This window comes from Stomoxys calcitrans, chromosome 4, assembly GCF_963082655.1.
Source record: "Stomoxys calcitrans chromosome 4, idStoCalc2.1, whole genome shotgun sequence".
Taxonomy (NCBI): Eukaryota; Metazoa; Arthropoda; class Insecta; order Diptera; family Muscidae; genus Stomoxys; species Stomoxys calcitrans.
In genome coordinates this window covers 57,454,172-57,473,657 of record NC_081555.1, presented here as the reverse complement: position 1 = coordinate 57,473,657, position 19,486 = coordinate 57,454,172, and the positions used below count along the sequence as shown (strand labels likewise).

Here is a 19,486-nt window from a genome sequence, read left to right as displayed (position 1 = left end):
CTCCACTCAACGGCTACAATTTACTCAGCGACAACCGTAAGTGTAATTAAAAATTTGCTGTCATAGATAAAAGTCTGCCAACTAATATTATTTTAACACATTTCCTTATTTAAGGTGGATATTAAGTTCTTTTCATTGTAAAAACATTTTTTTGGAAGAAAGTCAATAATTCCAAAAGTAAACTTTAAAGTAATTCAAAAGTAATTTGGTTAACCCGAAGCCGTTTGGGTCGACGCAGTCCGAGTTAAGGGCGTGGGCGATGAATGCGCATACAACCTTGTGGCACAGCGAAACGGTCGGTAGGACGGCGAAATTCTATGAGGGGATCCAGATCGTGAGAAGACAAGGCTATTACTGAAAAGGAGTAAGAAAGAGATCGGTATAGCTATTGGTTTTATGACGGGACACATAGGACTACGAGCTCACTTATGTAAAATCGGAGTTACAAGTGATAGCATGTGTAGGGCATGGGGTGAATATGGTGAGACATTGTAGCATTTCCTTTGTCATTGCCGGGGTCTCGCGTCTAACAGATACCGGTATTTAGGAGGGGACCCAATACCAGACATAGGGGCGTAGCATGGAAATCAATAAAGGATTTTGTAAGTAGCATGGTATTTCTAACCTTCATTTTCTTTTTCGAGGTTACTTTTTAGTTTATAAAGCGCACACCAAGCCGATTACTGACTTAGGAGTATGTCTATAGTGGCATGGGGCAGATTAATGTCTGCACCCTCTTTTCAACCTAACCTAACCTAAGTTTTAAAATTTTTAAATTTAAATTTTTAAATATATTTCACTACGGTTAAAAGCCTACAAAACTAATAAATTTCTGCTTGAATAAACGCTGCTTGCTATTGATTGCCAGATTTCGATTCTAACTCACTATGAGCTCCGTATCTATTGCCGTTAATACTGTGTTGTGAATTATGAAATTCCAGGGAAAAAATGGTTTCATTTGAAATAATTAGTTTGAAATATAAATTAATCTTCGTGATTCGGTCTTTAAAAAATGTCATCAATCCGTTAAACACGAAAGGGTAGAAAAATACACGAGCATTGGAGCTGGCTTAGAAAAATTCAAGATGTTAGTTCAATCCCTAAAGAACGTACCATTTTGTATGTTTTAGTACCTAAATGTACGAATTTAAAAAACATCTACTCAGCCGGTACATACTGCCAAGATGTGCTAGTATACCAAATTTCAGAGCTGAATCTCAGTCTGTAAAGAAAGTGCCGTTGTACGGTTTACTATCTTAATTGACGAATTTCAATATTATTTCAAGGTGTACTTTAACCTTAATTTCAGACCTCTAGGCCAGTCTGTAAAGAAAGTATCATTTTGTACAATTTAGTGTCAAAAAGTACGAATATCAAAAAAATCTTCTGGTCGCCCCTTACATACTGCCAAGATGTACCTGAATCCCAAATTTCGAAGCTGTAGCCCAACCTGTAATGAAAGTACCATTTAGGACGTTTCAGTAGCAAAATGTAAGTATTAAAAAAATTGCTCAATCCGTAAATAAAGTACCATCTTGTACGTTTTAGTTCCAAAATGAACAAATATCAAAAAAAAATCTTCTAGTCGCCCGGTAGATGTCGCACTGCCTAGATGTAACTGTATTCCATATTTCAGAGCTGTGGTTCAATCCGTAAAAAAATTACTACTTTGTTCGTTTTAGTACCTAAATACGCAAATTTAAAAACATCTTCTAGTCGCCCGGTACATACTGCCAAGATGTTAGGAATTGCTTCCGGTATATGCTTATGAAGTAAAGTCGGATGATCTGTTTATATAGGAGCAATAAACGCTGATTCAGACCGTACTTGGCATGGATGTTGGAGGTTATAGGAGAAATCAAATAATAATTGCGCCCTTTAGACACTTAGGAAGTGAAATCGGTCGCAGGTCGTAGGACAAATTATCTAGGGGCTTAAAAAGTGCAATTGGGAGATCGGATTATATGGGGGCTCTAACGATTATGGACCGATTGAAATTCTACTTTACAAAATTGTTGGAGGTCATAAAAGAAACCGGATCGCAAAATTTCAGCCAAATCGGATAAGAATTGCGTCTTCTAGAGGCTCAAGAAATCAATCGAGGAGATCGGTTAATATGGGGGCTTTATAAGGGTATATCCCGATAAAGAAGGCGATCAAGAATACATATAATCGGAGTTGAATATTGGTTGATGTTGTAAACGTAATGGAAAAAAAAAACAGTAGAGAAGGTCAATAGTCGGGCCTTGCTGACTGTATAATACCCTACACGTACCCTGTTAGTACAATATGGGAGCTATATCCAATTTTGAACCAATTTTGATGGACCTCTGCGGATGTTTTCAGATTGGTTATTAAACAATCCGGAATAACTACGGTTGACAAATGACAACGTTATTACAAATTACCGAAAATCTGACGAACATATATATCTAATTCTGAACCGATTTCGAAAAAACTTCTCAGATATTGTTGTAGTCATCGAGGAAAACGTTGTACAGAATGTTGGCACGATTGGTCAGTACATGCGCTTGCAACGGCTCTTGGAGTGAAAATCGGGCGATATACATATATGACAGCTATATCTAAATCTGGTCAGATTTCTATGAAATTCGCTTTCAAATTGCGAGAGTCATAGAAAATGCTTCTAATGACTCTCGACTACCTGAGAAGTTTGCCGATTTTGAAAAATATTGCAATAAAGTGCCAATTTGCTAACCGGTTCTCTCGAAATATGGCAAATTGGCACTTTATTGCGATATTTTTCAAAATCGGCAAAGTTCTCAGGTAGTCATCGAGGAAATTGTTGCACATAGTTTTGGCAAGATTGGTCAATAAATACACTTCCAGTGGCTCTAGAAGTGAAAATCGGGCGATGTACATGTAAGCAGCTTTATCTAAATCTGAACCGATTTTATGAAATTCATCAGAATTGTCGGAAGTTATAAGAAAATCGCTCCTGCCAAATTACGAGAGAATCGGTTAACAAATGAGCACTTTATTGCAACATTTCTCAAAATCAGACAAACATATGGGAGCTACATCCAAATCTGAATTGATTTCGAGCAAACTTCTCAGATATTGTGGTAGTCGTCGAGGAAAGCGTTGTGCAAAATTTTGGAAACATTGGTCAATTAATTGCGATTGCTTTGACTCTAGAAGTTAAAATCGGCCGATATATATATATATATATATATATATATATATATATATATATATATATATATATAGATATATATATATATATATATATATATATATATATATATATATATATATATATATATATATATATTTATATATATATATATATATATATATATATATATATATATATATATATATATATATTTTTATATATATATATATATATATATATATATATATATATATATATATATTTATATTATATATATATATATATATATATATATATATATATATATATATATATATATATATATATATATATATATATATTTATACTTATATATATATATATATATATATATATATATATATATATATATATATATATATATATATATATATATATTTATATTTATATATATATATATATATATATATATATATATATATGCATATATGAAAGCATAATGCATATAATATCGTAAGTCAAGAGAAAATCCTTCTTGCCAAATTTTGAAAGAATCGTTTAACAAATAACCATTTTATTTTTACTGCAAATTGGACGAACATATATATGGGAGCTATACCCAAATCCGAACCGATTTTCTTAAAATTTCAAAAGGCTTCGTCTCTAGGCCGAAAAACATGCTCGTACCAAATTTTGTACACAAATTAACATGGACAGACAGACGGCAGAGAGACGAACATAGCTAAATCGGATCAGAAGAAGATTTTCAGTCGATCGGTATACTTATCAATGGGTCTGTCCTTTTCCTTTTGGGTGTTAACAGGTTATAAAACCCTGTACTACAGTAGTGGTGTAGGGTGTAATAAATTTACCACTTCATAGGGCACGATGTGTATTCGAAGAACATTTTAAAATAATAAGTCAGTTTAAAAGTATTGGAACGGGAGAGCAATACGGAGCGGAAAAAATGTACCCACTCCGGAGCCCTGTATATAAATAAAGATAAATTCTAAAATTTTTTTATATATTTTCTAAATTCTTATGGAATTGCTTGTGCATGTATTTTCATTCTTTCTTTTGCACACAATGAAAGCATGTAAGCAAATATGGACAACAACCAAACAAGCGAGAAATAATGACCAAATTCTGAACCACTTTCAAGTATTCCTAAAGTAGTTTACTTGGACTCGACTTGGAAAATTTCCCCATCAAATTCTCATAAATAAGACCATTTTCATTGTATACGTGGACATAATATAATAACATAATTTTTATATGTATTTATGATAAAAATTATATAACTTTGTCTTATTGGTTTGGCCAATATTTCGGCCACTGCCGGTGATCGAAATATTGGTAAAAATTACAAATAAAACTATTATATAAAACACCAACACCTGTTTTGTAATTGTTCGATGACCTCGAGCCAAACCAAGAAGACAAAGTTATATAATTTTATGAACCCCGATTATTATCTTTATGAAGGAAAATTGTCTCTGTGTAGTCTAGCCTTTATGAAATTTAATAAAATAAAAATCTTATGTTGATAATACACACACTGTTTTATATTTGACTGTATTAGCTGAACCGCAACCACCCCGATGCGCTATAACATAAAAAAAAAAATTTGTCCTTGGAATGCTTGTATTCACCTCTTCAAAAGCTTTCTCTGAAGTACTACATTACATGTTGGAGGCCACCGTAGCGGAGAGGTTAGCATGTCCGCATATGACTCTGAACGCTTGGGTTCGAGGTGTAGCACTGCGGTACGCCGTTCGGACTCGTCATTGAGCTTAAACTTGAATCGGACTGCACTCATTGATGTGTGAGAAGTTTGCCCCTGTTCCTTAGTGGAATGTTCAAATTTTGCCTTTACTACATTACATGTTGTTGGTTCCTGATGTAGATTTGTGGTCAATTTTCTCATTTTTATTGCTACATATATAATCTGCTGAATAAGGACATTTAGAATCAGCTGTGTGTTAGTTTTGTTTTTTCGCTCCGCAAGAACTTTCTTGTAACTCGTAACAGGGTATTATTTTTGGAAGAAAGATGTATGTCAGTCAAGGTGGTGGTATCAAGCCGTAACATTTTGTCTGGTGGAACGGCTGCAGGGGCTTTTGACGAAGACACCTGGTTCGAGTCTTAAGAACAAGGCCGAACCTATTCTTTCTTCGCATGCCTATAATTTGCCTCGCTTGGGACAGTTTGGTGATGGCAGTTGTCGACAAGGAAGAAGAACATGGCCGATACAGACTATTTGCCTACGGGAATCAACGCTCAATTGAAATATATCGTTGTGAGCTAAAAAAGATTGGTGCGATCTGGCCAGGTTAAGCACTAGATTTAGCCAAGAAGGAAGATATTCCTTCATGAAGTATTCGCAATAAACTCCGGATGTCTCGCAGACCTCAACAAGTCTGAAGGGGCTGTATCCTACGGATTAAATAAGTTGAACCTGAAGGTCTATGGAGACGGTGGGGTTGGGATGTCAGAAGACGACCCAGCAGTTGTTGCTGAACACTTGCCTGAGGAACTATCGACCACATCGCTAGAGTCTGGCGGATTGCCGGATTGCCACAATCAAGACAGGAGGGGAAGGCATCGACACGGCACCCGACAAGCCCTGAGTGAGTGGGTCATTAAGTTGGACTGTGCTCAAGGTGAGCGCCAGCGGGGAAGCACGAAACTCAAAAAGTACTTCAACAGTAGCAGTTAGAGAAGCATCTAAGGAGGAATCGTCCACTCCGCAAGTGTTCAGTTTCCCGAGGAAGAGTGGTTCCACAGCTTACTCACCTGCCCCTGGATGCGAAGGGAAGCTCATCGTGACAAGATCTGACGAATCTTCTGAGGATGAACTCCTGGCGAAATCAGAAGACGATGCTAACTCAAGGTGGAAGTTCTGAATCCTGACTATGGTCCGGTTCATACAGATAAATCTCAACCAGTGTAAGGCCGCTTCGGTGGCACTAAAGGTCCTCCAGCGGTCCAGCGGGATTTGATGTGATTCTTATCCAGGAACCATAGGTGTGTGGAGAAATGGTTCGTGGACTAAGAAATCCAAGATTTAAACTTCTCAAGGGTACGAGGGATGGGAGGCACAGAGCCCGTATTCTGGCAAAGAGTAGTCAAAATATTTTTCTTCCACCGTCGCTAAGCAATGAAAATTCAGTAGTAGCCTGCCTTGAAATAAATAAGTCTCATTACTGGCTGGCTTCCCTACATAAGGCACACGATTCAGATGTGCCACCTTCAAACCTTAAGTCGCAGGTTGAAGCCGCTTCTGTAGGGATCATCACCAGATAAGGGGAAGTTCGGATGGCAACGAATGGGGTGAGCTCAATCAAATATATTATAAGTTGCTATCTTGCGATTTGTAATAAAGGGGATAAACCGACCTTTATTACCAGGAACAGACAGGAGGTACTAGATATTACCTTTGTATCGGAAGATTTAAGCGCAAGAATATGCGACTTGGAAGTGGTGGATGACACCAGCTTCGCTAATCATCGTTATATTAGTTTCAGCCTTGGAGCAAACACAGCAGTAGTGGTCCCTTGGCTAATCAGAAGAAATGCCGATTGGGATAAATTTCGGCTCAAATTCTGCACGTCTACCCCTTCTAGACCAGAAAAGAAAGTGGAAACTATGGAGGATATAGACATAATGGTCAAGCGTATCACGAAGGCCCCGAATGACTCGATGATGTCAGCATGAGCCAAGGGACATACAGCGACCGCCATGGTGGCTTGAGGCCTCTAGGCTAAGGAAGATTCTGTCCTCGAGTATATTCAGAAGTCAGAGGGTATATTCAGAAGTCAGAGAGTGTATGGACAATGTCTAGTGAGGAAACACTAGAACTACTCGTCGATACACATTTCCCGAGAAATTCTCCAACGACAACGTGACGCCAGAAGAGGTTGTTACTGGCATGCATTCGTGGGATGTTAGTAGGGAAATTCGACTCCTTTAAGTCGTCCGGCCCTGATGATGTACCACCGGTTGAATTACAAGCTGTGTGTGGTAGACTGGTTCCCTGGCTTAGGGAGATCAACTCTGCTTGTATCAGAATGCCATATATACCTGTGGGATGGAGACACACGAATGTCATTTTCATTCCGAAAGCAGAAAAACCCTACCACACGAAGGCGAAAGATTTTCGTCCTATTAGTCTGTCATCCTTTATGCTGAAGAAGCTTGAGAGGCTGATAGATACATATGAAGGCGCTTTCAATAATGTAAAACCGAAGTCAATCATGAAGTGGTTAGAGTTTTTAGGCATCAACTCTATCGGAAGAAAGTTTATTAATAACTTACTTACTAAAAGATGGATTACGGCAGGCTTGGGATCAGTGGATCTAAAAAGATGGGTCAGCAGAGGAACACCTCAAGGAGGTATTCTGTCTCCTCTACTTAGGATTATAGCCATTAACAATATATTATTGTCTCTGGAAAAAAAGACGTAAAAGTGGTGTTTGCTGATGACGTCGCAATTGCGGTTAGAGGGAAGGTTCCCAGCACTCTAAGAGATTGCACTAAGAGCTTCCTGAAATATAGCTCTTAGTGCAACGGCTACGTGGGCTATGGAAAGTGGTCTAGGTATAAATCCGTGCAAGACAGAAGTAGTTGGAGTTTGGACCGCGTGTCATGCATTGGGTATATACAACAGTTGTCAGATCTATAATGCTATACAATGTTGTGGTCTGGTGGATGGCGCTTCAAAAGTCCACCTACCGCCCAATACTTAACCGGATCCAAAGGATGGCTTGTTTGTGCACCATAGCTGCACTGAGGACGACACCATCTGATGCACTGAATTTTATGCTGCATCTTATGCCTCTGAACATTGTGACTACCCAAATTGCAGAGACCACTGCCGCGAGATTTAAGGAGCTTTGGTCATGTGGCAGCCACCGACGCTGTGTTATCCTTGATATGATATCCGATGTTACTTTTTTTTGATAGAAAGTATTGTACCATTATACCTTATAAAACCGATTGGAACTACGTTATCCCTGGAAGCAGAAATTATATAGACTTCTATACGGATGGTTCCAAACTAGACGACCATGTGGACTTTGGTGTATACTGTAAAGATCTAGAACTGGTCATATCGAAAAGGTTACCCGAGCACTGCAGTGTGTATCAAGCGGAGATCCTTGCAATTAAAGTGGCAGAATGGCTAAGATATAATTTCATAACGACGATTGGCATGCAAATTTTCTCAGACATTCAGGCATCCATTAAATCCGTGGCGAGCTAACTAAGAACTACCCTACACATTCCAGGGATACTGGTATCTGTGGGTATGCCTCTAGCGACATACCCACAGATACCACAAGCCCTAAGTTTTTAGGGCCAGACCCGAAGGACAACGAATGGTAAATGGTCACAAATATGGGGCTGTGACCATTCCAAAACTATTTGGCCTAATCTAGACTTGAAGAGGTCTACCGCATTTCATTGGCTAGAACAGACGTCCTTGTTATTGTGTCCGTTATGACAGGTCAGTGTCTAATCGGAAACATGCTGACAGACTGAAGGTTGCCAGATACCTTTTGCAGAAGCTGTGAGGACACCGAAATAGAAGAGACTATAGAACACCTTTTGTGTGTGCGTCCCGCATTAGCAGTCAGAAGGAGTTCCACTTTAAGTGCTCATTTCATTGAAAACCTGTCTGATTTAGCGGAACATTCGCAAGTTATTGGGCTTTTTAAAGCGATATTTTCGAACAAACCAAGTCTTATTAAATTGGTGGCCGCATCAAAGAGCGTAAAAAAGAAGAAGAGTTGGCACTAGAGCCCAATTCGGGATGACGAGTTTAAAGACGACATGTTTGAATTGCTTACGATATTTCGTTTTTCCTTTTATTCCTACTTTCGGTTGCAAAAAAACAAAGCAAAATACGAAAAGATGTTTGAACAAATGTCCGAATCAAAACAGAAAAACCCGAAAATGTTGCAACCCTCAATGTGAATCCAGTTGGAATACATGGAAAAGTTTGTGTCTTTAACGCAAGTTATTTTACGGTATGGGGAAGACAAAGCAGAAGCTTTTGTAAACAATGCGAATAAATTTCGATTCGCCATGACATTTCTAATATTCGCCAAATTTGTTTCAATCAGCCAATCAACCATTTTTTTGGGTAAATATCATAAAACAAATTTGCCCAGTGTGACCCAACTTAAGTGAGGAATTTCGAGCTAGTAAACAAAATTCCTAATTGTTCTCCATTCCAAGCCACTGGACTAGAACGCTGGTTCTAGTCTGGTATTGTGTCCCCACCTAAGTGCCGTTATCTAAAAACCGCGAAATCCGGACAATGACATTAATAAATGCTCCAATGTGTCATATTCTACCTCAAATGTCATTCACAAGCCCATCACATGCTATCAGCTATCACTTGCTGCACCTATTCTGCATAAGAATGATCGTATTCCTATGTGTCCCGTTACGATACCAAAAACTAGACAGCAAAAGCTATATCTTCTCACAATCCTGATCTTCTCATAGGATTTTCGTTGTCCAACCGACCGTTTCATTGTTCCCCAGTACATTCGTTTGTAGCCACCCATCTGTTTTTCATTGCCCCTTACTCCGCTATGACTTGGTACCCAAATGATGTATATCGTATCATCCTCAGAGAAGGCGTTTATCTCATTCTTCCACTCAAAGACTTTTCGTGACCTTATAATCCGGAGGGCCAGTTTACTGTCTGTACAGATGTTCACACTCCAATCATCGTGTTAGCACCACACTACCTTACGCATTCCGTGAGCGCCCGGATGTCCACCTGTAGGACGGTATTATGGCCCGGCAGTCATAAACACTGTGTCCTCTAGCTTAGATCCATCCGTGTAGCATGATGTTTTAGATGGCAATACCATAGTTCCCTATGCAGCAATCGCATGACCTGTCCCTATTTTCTATCCATTCTCCCATCGCTTAAGTCACATAGACGCAGTTGCTGCCTCATACTTAGGTTAGGTTAGGTTGAAAAGAGGATGTGGATGTTAGTCCGCCCATGCCACTATGGGCAGACACCTGAGCCAGTAATCAGCTTGTTGTGCGCTCATACTTAATCTGTATATAGCCTCCAGTGCCCTAGTGCTGTGGTCTTCATCGCTCCGCCTACGCCAAGACGACATGTTTTCTGAATCGGTTGTACTTTTGCACTTTATCGCAATACATTAAACTACTGAGGCGTATTGATCTTATCGCACTTCTGCCTACGGCCCGTCTACACAGTGTTCAACATATGTGCGCTTACTCGGTACGAAAGCGACACTTCCACTTCAGTTTCCTATCCAAGATCGCTCCCAACTATCTGGCGTTGTCAGATATCGGAATCGTTCTGATGAGGAAAGTGGTGTGTCAAATTGGCCTACCTTTGTCTTCCTTGTGAATCGACAAATTTCAGTCGTCTTTGGGCCCATTCAGACCCCTACGTTTAGCACAATCTTATGCCCTTTCGGCCTAGCTGATGCTGATACTTAGAAGTAATATAAGATCGTCTGAGTACCAGACGGATACAAATCCTACCTCAGTTACCATCAGTAATAGGTTATTTTTGGTGGCATCCATAGGAGTGGCGATAAAACGACCCTTGTGGAGTGCCGTGTGCCATTTTTCCTTTACTTCTATTTCAGGGTCTTAAAATTTATCCAACAAGGTCCAGGTTCGCCCTGTACTGGTCTAAGGATTGCATCAATGTGTCGGTCCTCAAATTGTTAAAAGCTCCCTTGACGTCGCCATGCCATAGCCTGCAGCTTGTAGTAGAACAGTATCCACAATACTGGAACGTATTGATTTTGAGTAGAAAGGACGTAAGATTTATAGGTTATAGGCCGTTAGTGTCGCATAACATGCCTTACCGGACTTGGGTCTAAATAAAACCTTAGGTTACTGGCAGGAATATTCCATTCCATAAGGTCCGGTTGACTTAAATGGTTGGAAACTTCCAAGGCTTCCTTTAGCATAAAGTCTGTAATAATAAGCCTTCAAACAACCTCATTGATTCAGTACCGATAGTCTGTAATGATAAACCTTCAAACAACCTTATTGATCTAGTACCGATGTGATATAATATAGCAATAAATATCATCGAAATTGGGTAAATACGCTATTTTTGGATTGAGAAACCACTCATTTTTCTATCTAATTTGATGGAAATCGATAATGAAATGACAATTTTGGGGATTCCAGAAATAAAATCGGATGATCGGTCTTCATTGGACATAATTCAAAACGTGGACCGATATGGCATATTTTTGATCCCAAGTCTTCTGCTGACTACTTAGTTACTTACATTTTAAACCTTGTTCTTCCGAAGTTTTATAATCACACTGCAGAATTTTTCAACACATTGAAATTTTGTAAACACACGCTTCAAATTTTGTTGATTTTTCACTATGATCATATATTAATTAAGAATTCAGCATTTATGGCACAAAATTTGCATTTAAAACAACAACATACTATTCTATTTCTATTCAGTTATAGGTTTTCGTTTTCAAAACTATAAATTGATATTTACGCTACAAAAATAGTTTTTTTTTTAAATAGAACAAGTGAATTTTGCAGTGCTTGAACAGCATATGACTTAATATTAAAACCTTTGTAAACAAGCCACACATTTTTGAATACAAATTTTAAGAGCACATTTCTACATGCGAGTGTGTTTGTAAGCATTAATTTAAATTAAATATAATGGAACACCCCTATGAACACAACAGACATGCGAATTCAAATAAATGTATCCAATATCAAAGATAAATGCGTGTTAACTACAGTGATAATATCCGGATGGATATCGTTGTATACATATAAAGAAGGTTTGTCGAAAACTATGTCGTATGAAGTATGATACTTATTAGAGGTGTGCACGTGAGTTGTTGTGTCACGTGATTCGTGGATGAGATCCAAATCCAATCACGTGATGGTGAGTGACCGTGATAAAATTAAAATTCTTCGTACGTGAGTGAGTGAAATCGTGCTCACGCACTAATCACGATTTTCGAGACACTCAAGAATCACGCTACACCCACGACCAACAATTGTCTCGTGAGTCATGAGTGCCTGGTGAGTCTTTCGTGAGCGTACGTAAACGTGAGTCGACATAAAAAGTCGCACTTGAGTAAAATTTTTTTCTCGTGAGCGTGCGTGCGCTTTTGTAGATAATCACTCGTGCGCACATCTCTAATATTTAGTCAGATAATTTGAAAAAAATTGTTTTTTAATTAAAACCAAAAACTTATATAGAAACCGTAACTATATTATAAACTTTCTTACATTTGAAAATTAGAGGCACCATGGGCCATAGATCGCTAAGAATTCATGCACCAAGCGAAATCATTGATTAAAATTCGAAATTAAAGCAAAGTCATGATGTTTTGAAAAATTTACTATTGTTAGAACCACATGTCGGTTAGTTTCTTATAGCCTGTTTGTGGATGTCGAACAATAATCTAGACGAACAAACAACAATTGCTCGAAATCGAATCTTTTTCGGTTCGTGTATGTCGAATTAAATTTTTCGACTGCACATACGTAAGTTCGTAGGCTGTTCGCGTACTTTTCCAGTAAAAATTTGCAGGAGAGTAAGAGCCCTTTTACTCTCTTTAAAAAATTGGCAAGCAAAAGTACACGAACGACTTCCAGTGAAAATTTGCAGAACAACAGCTGATCTTTGTTTTAGTTGGTTTTTTATTTGTTTGCTTAGGAAAACAGTTGTTTTTAAATAACAAAAATGCTGGCGATACTTGTGAGGTATTTTTCTTAGATAAACGTAAGTGACAAGGCTAGATGGGGAGTATCCGTGATCTCCTTGCCGCTGGACAGCCATTACAATTTACAGTGCACGAAGCTACGAATATCATCCGCGGCACCAAGTCGCGCAAGACGCTGATCCCAGACGGAATCTCTACACAGATGCTGAAGAACCTGGAACTGTCTGAACACTATTATAGTACCCGATGTTTGTAAGATGGGCCGTGTGATCCCGCTACTGAAACCTGGAAAGGACACGCGCAAGGGGGAGTCGTACAGACCGATCTCCCTTCTCTCATCAGTAGCAAAGACGTATGAGGGGTTACTCCTCCCAATTCTCGCGTAGGACAATTTCCATTCGCCGAGCATCAGCATGCATTTCGAAGGCTGCATAGGACTATAACTGCTTTACATAGCATAACCGTACATAAAAGTAGAAACAACGTTCCCAACGTCCCTTGTCAGCAGTACTTGGTATGCTGAGAAAGGAACCTGGACTAACCACCTAATTCTTCTGGATATTGTGGCTAGACAAATTGCTGTGACCACCGATGTGAGGCTAAGGGAACTTTCTATTTGGTCATGTGACGGCTACGGATACTGTGTTATCATTGAATCTCACTGTGCGTCACTTGTTTAACTTCCCAGCCAAACCCACTCAATCCCACGGAACCATCTTCCCTGCTTTACAAAAAAGACGGTGTTGGTTTCATCGTAGTTCTCTGATGATGGATGATTCCAACAAAACACTTAAGAAACCGATCATTGCTCTTTTCTTGGTGTCTGGAAGGATACAATGTTTCAATTTTACAAGATTTTCCAACTAATTCCGCAAATTCTTCTAATGTAGAACAACCGACTTGAGGTAACTGTACAACTTCATTTGGCGAGATTTCTGTAACTGAACACTAGCTGCTGGCGTGAATCTTCATTAAAAGTAAATAGAAAGGAAACAAATTTAATAATTACCAATAAACAATATTTTTATTTTTACTTACCTCTGCATTTTTGATCCATTTTGGTGTTAGCTTTTGTATTTTCATGTAACGGCTGCTTTTCATGAAACAGCTGACGTTTACAAAACATCTGTTCAAAGTAGCAAATTTCTGCTGGCAAAAAAAGACCCAGTAGTAATTTGCAGATTCTCCATTTTCGAACTCTGCCGGCAAATAAAGTACGCGAAAGACTTCCGGTAAAAATTTGTGCAAATTTTTGAGTTCCCGAACACACCCAATGTTTTCATTTTTTTATATGCTTACGATTTTGGGAAAGATGGTCGCCGAGAATGGTAAGGAGCCGGGCGACACTAGAGAGAAACACAATAGAGATGAACTGACTTATGCAGTCATCAATATCAGCTGTGCATCCGATAGGATTCCACCAGATCATCGGTCCCAAGTGGAAGATCTGGTTAACGGATTTTTAATCGGATTTTTGAACATGTGTGGAACTCTGTAGAGGGTCCACCCATATAAATGATGAGTTGCGAGTTTAGAGCGGACATCTTTACGCCGCGTTTTGCGTCGGCGGAATGTATTGATACCGTCAAAGAACTCGTCAGAGGTATTCACGCTCCCTGGAAGGGTGCAAAGCTCGACCAGGTGAGAAAGATGGATATCCCCCAGCTCACAAGGACTATGGTCTTCATCAAGGGATGGGGCAGTAAATTTGCGACGGAACGCATGTTGGGATTTTTGGACAAGCAAAACTAAGGTTTGATCGCAGAGAAGTGGTAGGTCTTCCACAGGGAGGAGAAGGAGGAAGGAACTCTCTTTGTGGATGGCATTGTTCAAGTCTCCGGAATGGCGCTCTACGAGAGCAAGGCTGTCTTTTTCAAGATTGGGAATACTAGGATAAGCAGAAATTCTCATATTGAGACATCGGGCCTTGCAGTGGCAGGTGACTCAACACCGCCCAACAAACAGGGGGCTGACGACGTTATAATCACGGCGTCTCTCAATATTGAAAAGACTATGAGAATCAAAGATCCTTATACCAAAATATCAGGCAGTGTAGTGGCGAGAGACCCAACACAGCCTATCAAACAGGAACCCATCACCGACTTAAAGATTCGGAATACTGGGATAGGTAAAGATCCTAATATTGAAACATTAGGCAGCGCAACGACAGGAGTCTCAATGCAACCCAACGCACAGGGGGCCGATGCTGATACCATTACCTACTCCCAAGAAACCCATTTACTTAAGATTTGGAAGGCTAAGATAGGCAAAGATCCTAGTACTGAAACATCAGGCAGTACAGGGAATGGAAACCCAAAACAGCTTAACGAACAGGGACCCGACGATGGAACCATTACCGACTATATAAAGAGTTGGAAGACTAGACTAGGCAAAGAACCTAAAACGTTGACATCTGGCAGTGAAGTGACAGGAAAGTCAATGCAGTCTAAAGAACAGAGAGCAGACGATGAGATCATCAACTACTCCCAAGATGTCCATTTACTGTAGGACCAATGATTGAGGTAATACAGATAAACCTCCACTGGAACGATACTGCTACACACGCTCCGATGGAGAAAATCAGCAAGGGCAAGATTCATATTGCCTTAATTCAGGAACCGTGGACGACCCGGAACAAAGATTCTGAACTAACCATGTCAACTACCAATTATTCTATGCTAACACTAATACTCGGCCGAGGACCTGCGTTATTTGTCATAAAAATTTTTATTATATATTTTCCCCAGAGTTGTCAACGTCGGATGCAACAGTGGTGAGACAGGGAGACGGTGCAGCATACCTGCATCACTTTATTTGCCTTTCGACTCTCCGACACAGCCACCCACTTCGAAGCTGCAACGACTGGTGAGGAAAGCAAAACAGACAGGAAACGAGGTACTAATAGGGTGCGATGCGAACTCTTACCACATTTGGTGGGGTAGTACCAACACTAATAAGATGGGCCAAGCCGTGGCGGAGTTCTTGATTACTAACGACCTTATAACATTTAATATTGGTAACACCGCTACCTTTGTTAATAGGAATAAGGAGGAGGTATTAGATGTGACGATATGTTCGATGGAACACTCTTTCTCTAACCTTCGCTACGTTAGGTTTAGAATAGCACAGCCAGCGCCGAATCCGATAAGCTTCCGCAATAAGTTGAAAACCAACTGGACAGAATTCGGAAAGCTACTCAAAAGAAGACTTGGGCAATATAATTTAGATTGTCCAAGCATAGAAGACATTGATGAAAATGTTCGTAGATAGTTGTCCTCTTCGGGAAAAGAAATCATCCCAAGAAAAACGCCGGATGACCACGGAAATTCGCAATATTGGGAAGAGTTCCGCAGACTTTTTAACAGAGCACGTCGGAAAAAAGGGGAAGTTTATTAGGATGTGTATTACACACGGCTCAAGGAATACAATAATATTACTAGAGCGGCAAAACGTGCCTCCTGGAAGCTTTTCTGCGGACAGGTCGCTAGTGTTGATGACGCCGCCGAGATAAAAAAATGCTCTCAAAAACCCATGTCCAAACTGAAACGTTAGTAAACGACATGGGAGTGAGAGCAGAGACAACGGAGCACATGTTGAGGCTTTTGATGAAAACCCATTTTCCACAGGATATGAAGGAACTCACGGAGACACCGGAATCTTGGAATAATGACGTTGATCGAAGGTTTATAATTATGGAATTTATGGTGAAGGAATGCTTGAGGAGTTTCAAACCATATAAGTCACCCTGACCTTATGGAATATTTCCAGCATTACTACAGAAAGAGGCAAACTGTCTGCCGCCTCATCTGGCCAAAATCATTGTGGTTACCATGATAAAGAGTAGGACATCCAGCGAATTGCTTAAATACAAACAGAATGCCTATGTAATGGGAAGGTCGGTGGAGACTGTCTTGCACGAGGATGTGCATAAAATAGAAGAATCCTTCGATGCCAAAACATACACACTGGCGGTATGCATTGACATCGAGGGGCCTTTTAACAATGTGCGGAGCGACACACTGATCCAATCCTTAGACCAGTACCGGGTGGACCCGGTCCTTGGAGACTGGATTAACCATATGATAAGGAACAGGTGGATAAATTGTGTGTCCCATAGCATAAATATAAGGGAAAAAGTGGCCTAGGGCACGACATAGGGGGCATTTTATCGCCCCTCCTATGGGTGGATGCTGACTGAGGAGGGATTTGAACCCGAACGAGCTATGCAGAAGGTCCGAAAGGGTCTTGCATATGGCATATGACTGGGCTAGACCCATAGGCCTCAATGTTAACCCAGAGAGGACTGAAATATGCCTGTTCGCGAGGTGGCCCAATTTAACGCACCACGTTTCCTCAATAAGACTATTTCTATATCTGACAAGTTCAAATACTTAGGTGTGATCTTGGAAAGGAAAATGAATTGGAAGTGTCACAGTCAGAAGCGTACTGAGAAAGCTCACAGATGTTACGCACTATGTAGACGGGCCGTAGGCTCGAAAAGGGGCCTGAATCCAAGGATAGTCCACTGGCTCTACATGAGCATGATTAGACCAATACTTACTTACGCCTCAGTAGTTTGGTGGACTGCTATGGAGAAAAAGAGCAACATAAAGACCATACAACAGGTTCAGCGAACATGTTGTCTTGGGATAGGCGGAGCGATAAGGATCAGGCCAACTACGGCACTAGAGACCATACTAGATATCCCACCCTTACTGATTAAGAGTGAGACAGCCAGTGCGGCTCTTAGTTTGGTGGACTGCTATGGAGAAAAAGCGCAACATAAAGACCATACAACAGGTTCAGCGAACATGTTGTCTTGGGATAGGCGGAGCGATAAGGATCAGCCCAACTACGGCACTAGAGACCATTCTAGATATCCCACCCTTACTGATTAAGAGTGAGACAGCCACTGCGGCTCTTAGACTTAAGCTGATGCGAGAATGGATTGAGGATGGGAGCAGCTCATACCATCGCGGTATAATCGAGGCGACGATAGGAATCCTGGAAGGAAGGGAAGAGGTTTCCGATCGGATACCTGAGATGAATCTTGAAGTCGAGTGATAGGCACGAGGCTGCCATCGGCACAGTCTTGGATTGACGGAACACTAGTAATGCCATCTGGAAGATCATGTTACACGGATGGATCAAAGCTAGAGGACAGAGTGGGCCTGGGGGTTTACATTGAGAACCAAGGGACTGAGATCTGTTTTAGACTGCCTGACCATAATACGGTTCTGCAGGCGGAGATCCGGGTGATCACGGGATGCATGAAGTGGTGTGGTGCTAACGCGTCGTCGAGTGTGAACATCTTTACGGACAGTAAAATTGCCAAAAGGGCAATAACAACCAGGACGTGTAAGAAGGAGATTAACGCCTTCTCTAAAGATGGCAAAATCTGCATCGTTTGGGTGCTGGGCCATAACATACTAAGGGAAAATGAAAGGGCAGACGATATGGTGGTGAAGGCCAGAGGACTGCCGTCAATAAACTTGGTTAACCCGAAGCCTTTCGGATTGACGCAGTCCCAGTTAAGAGAGTGGGCGACGAATGCGCATGCAACATTTTGGAACAAAGAAACGGTCGGTAGGACGGCGAAAATCCTATTGGGGGAATCCAGATCGTGAGAAAACGAGGCTATAACTGAAAGGAAGCAAGTAGGAGGTCACTATAGCTATTGGTATCATAATGGGACACATATGACTACGAGCTCACATATGTAAAATCGGTGCAGCAAGTGATAGCATGTGTGGGGCATGCGGGGAAGATGATGAGACGTTGGAGCATTTCCTTTGTCATTGCCCGGCATTCGCGTCTAACAGATACCGGCACTTTGGTGTAGACACAATACTAGACATGAACCAACAAAGAGGCTATTAGTTCGATAGTCGTCGTAACTGAATGATAAGGTTGGGTTAGGTTTGGATGGCAGTCTACCATCGGACTCACTTTCAAGTTTTCATCTATTGTGATACCACAGGGACAGACGAAGGAAGATGCCAATATCGCAAAGCCCAACAACTTGCGAATGTTCACATTCGCTAAATCATATAACTTCTCAAAGAAATGAAAACCTAAAGTAAAACTTCTTCAGACTGCCAGTGCGGGACACACACACAGCAGCTATTCTTAGTCTACTTGCCGAATCGGACACGCTCCGCTGCGCTATCTTTAACACTCTAATATCTTTTTAGGGTGGGGCACTTCGCCCTGAATGTGGATATCGAATTCATGCGACTGTAGCATATGACCCGCCTATAAAGCTGAACGCCTGCAATCTGCGGCTATAAAAAAAATCCCTTATCATTGAGTTTAAACTTAAATCGGAAAGCACTCATTGATGTGTAAGAAATTTGCTCAGTTCCTGGCAAATTTTCAAAAGCCTTTCTTTTGGGTCCTATATTACCGTTCTGGTAAATATTTCCGGTTTAGGGGTATTTCGGGGGAGGGGTGGCCACCCGGACACTTGGCCCTTAAAGTAAATATAAGATTCGTGCTCTACTTTCAACTACATTTTATATGAGCTCCATAATGGCATGATCGGTTCTGTTTGAGGGTGGACCCCAGGGTCTTTGTCCCGAAAATGAGTATCAATATCCCGAAAGTCAATCAATTTCCACCCCAAATAACTTTTATATAT

At 40.4% G+C, this 19,486-nt stretch overlaps 1 protein-coding gene across 3 annotated transcripts in view; it reads right to left on the bottom strand.

Annotated features, from left to right (window-relative positions):
* The window catches only part of LOC106093090 (protein trapped in endoderm-1), a 340,633-nt gene that overhangs the window by 136,342 nt on the left and 184,805 nt on the right, over positions 1-19,486 (bottom strand). The window contains exon 1 of one of the 3 annotated variants that reach the window (XM_059367920.1): positions 11,427-11,514. The exons of the other annotated variants lie outside the window; for them this stretch is intronic. The gene's annotated coding sequence lies outside the window, so the exon portion shown is untranslated. Of the gene's footprint in view, positions 1-11,426; positions 11,515-19,486 lie in introns of those variants that run through there. 3 annotated transcript variants of the gene reach the window in all.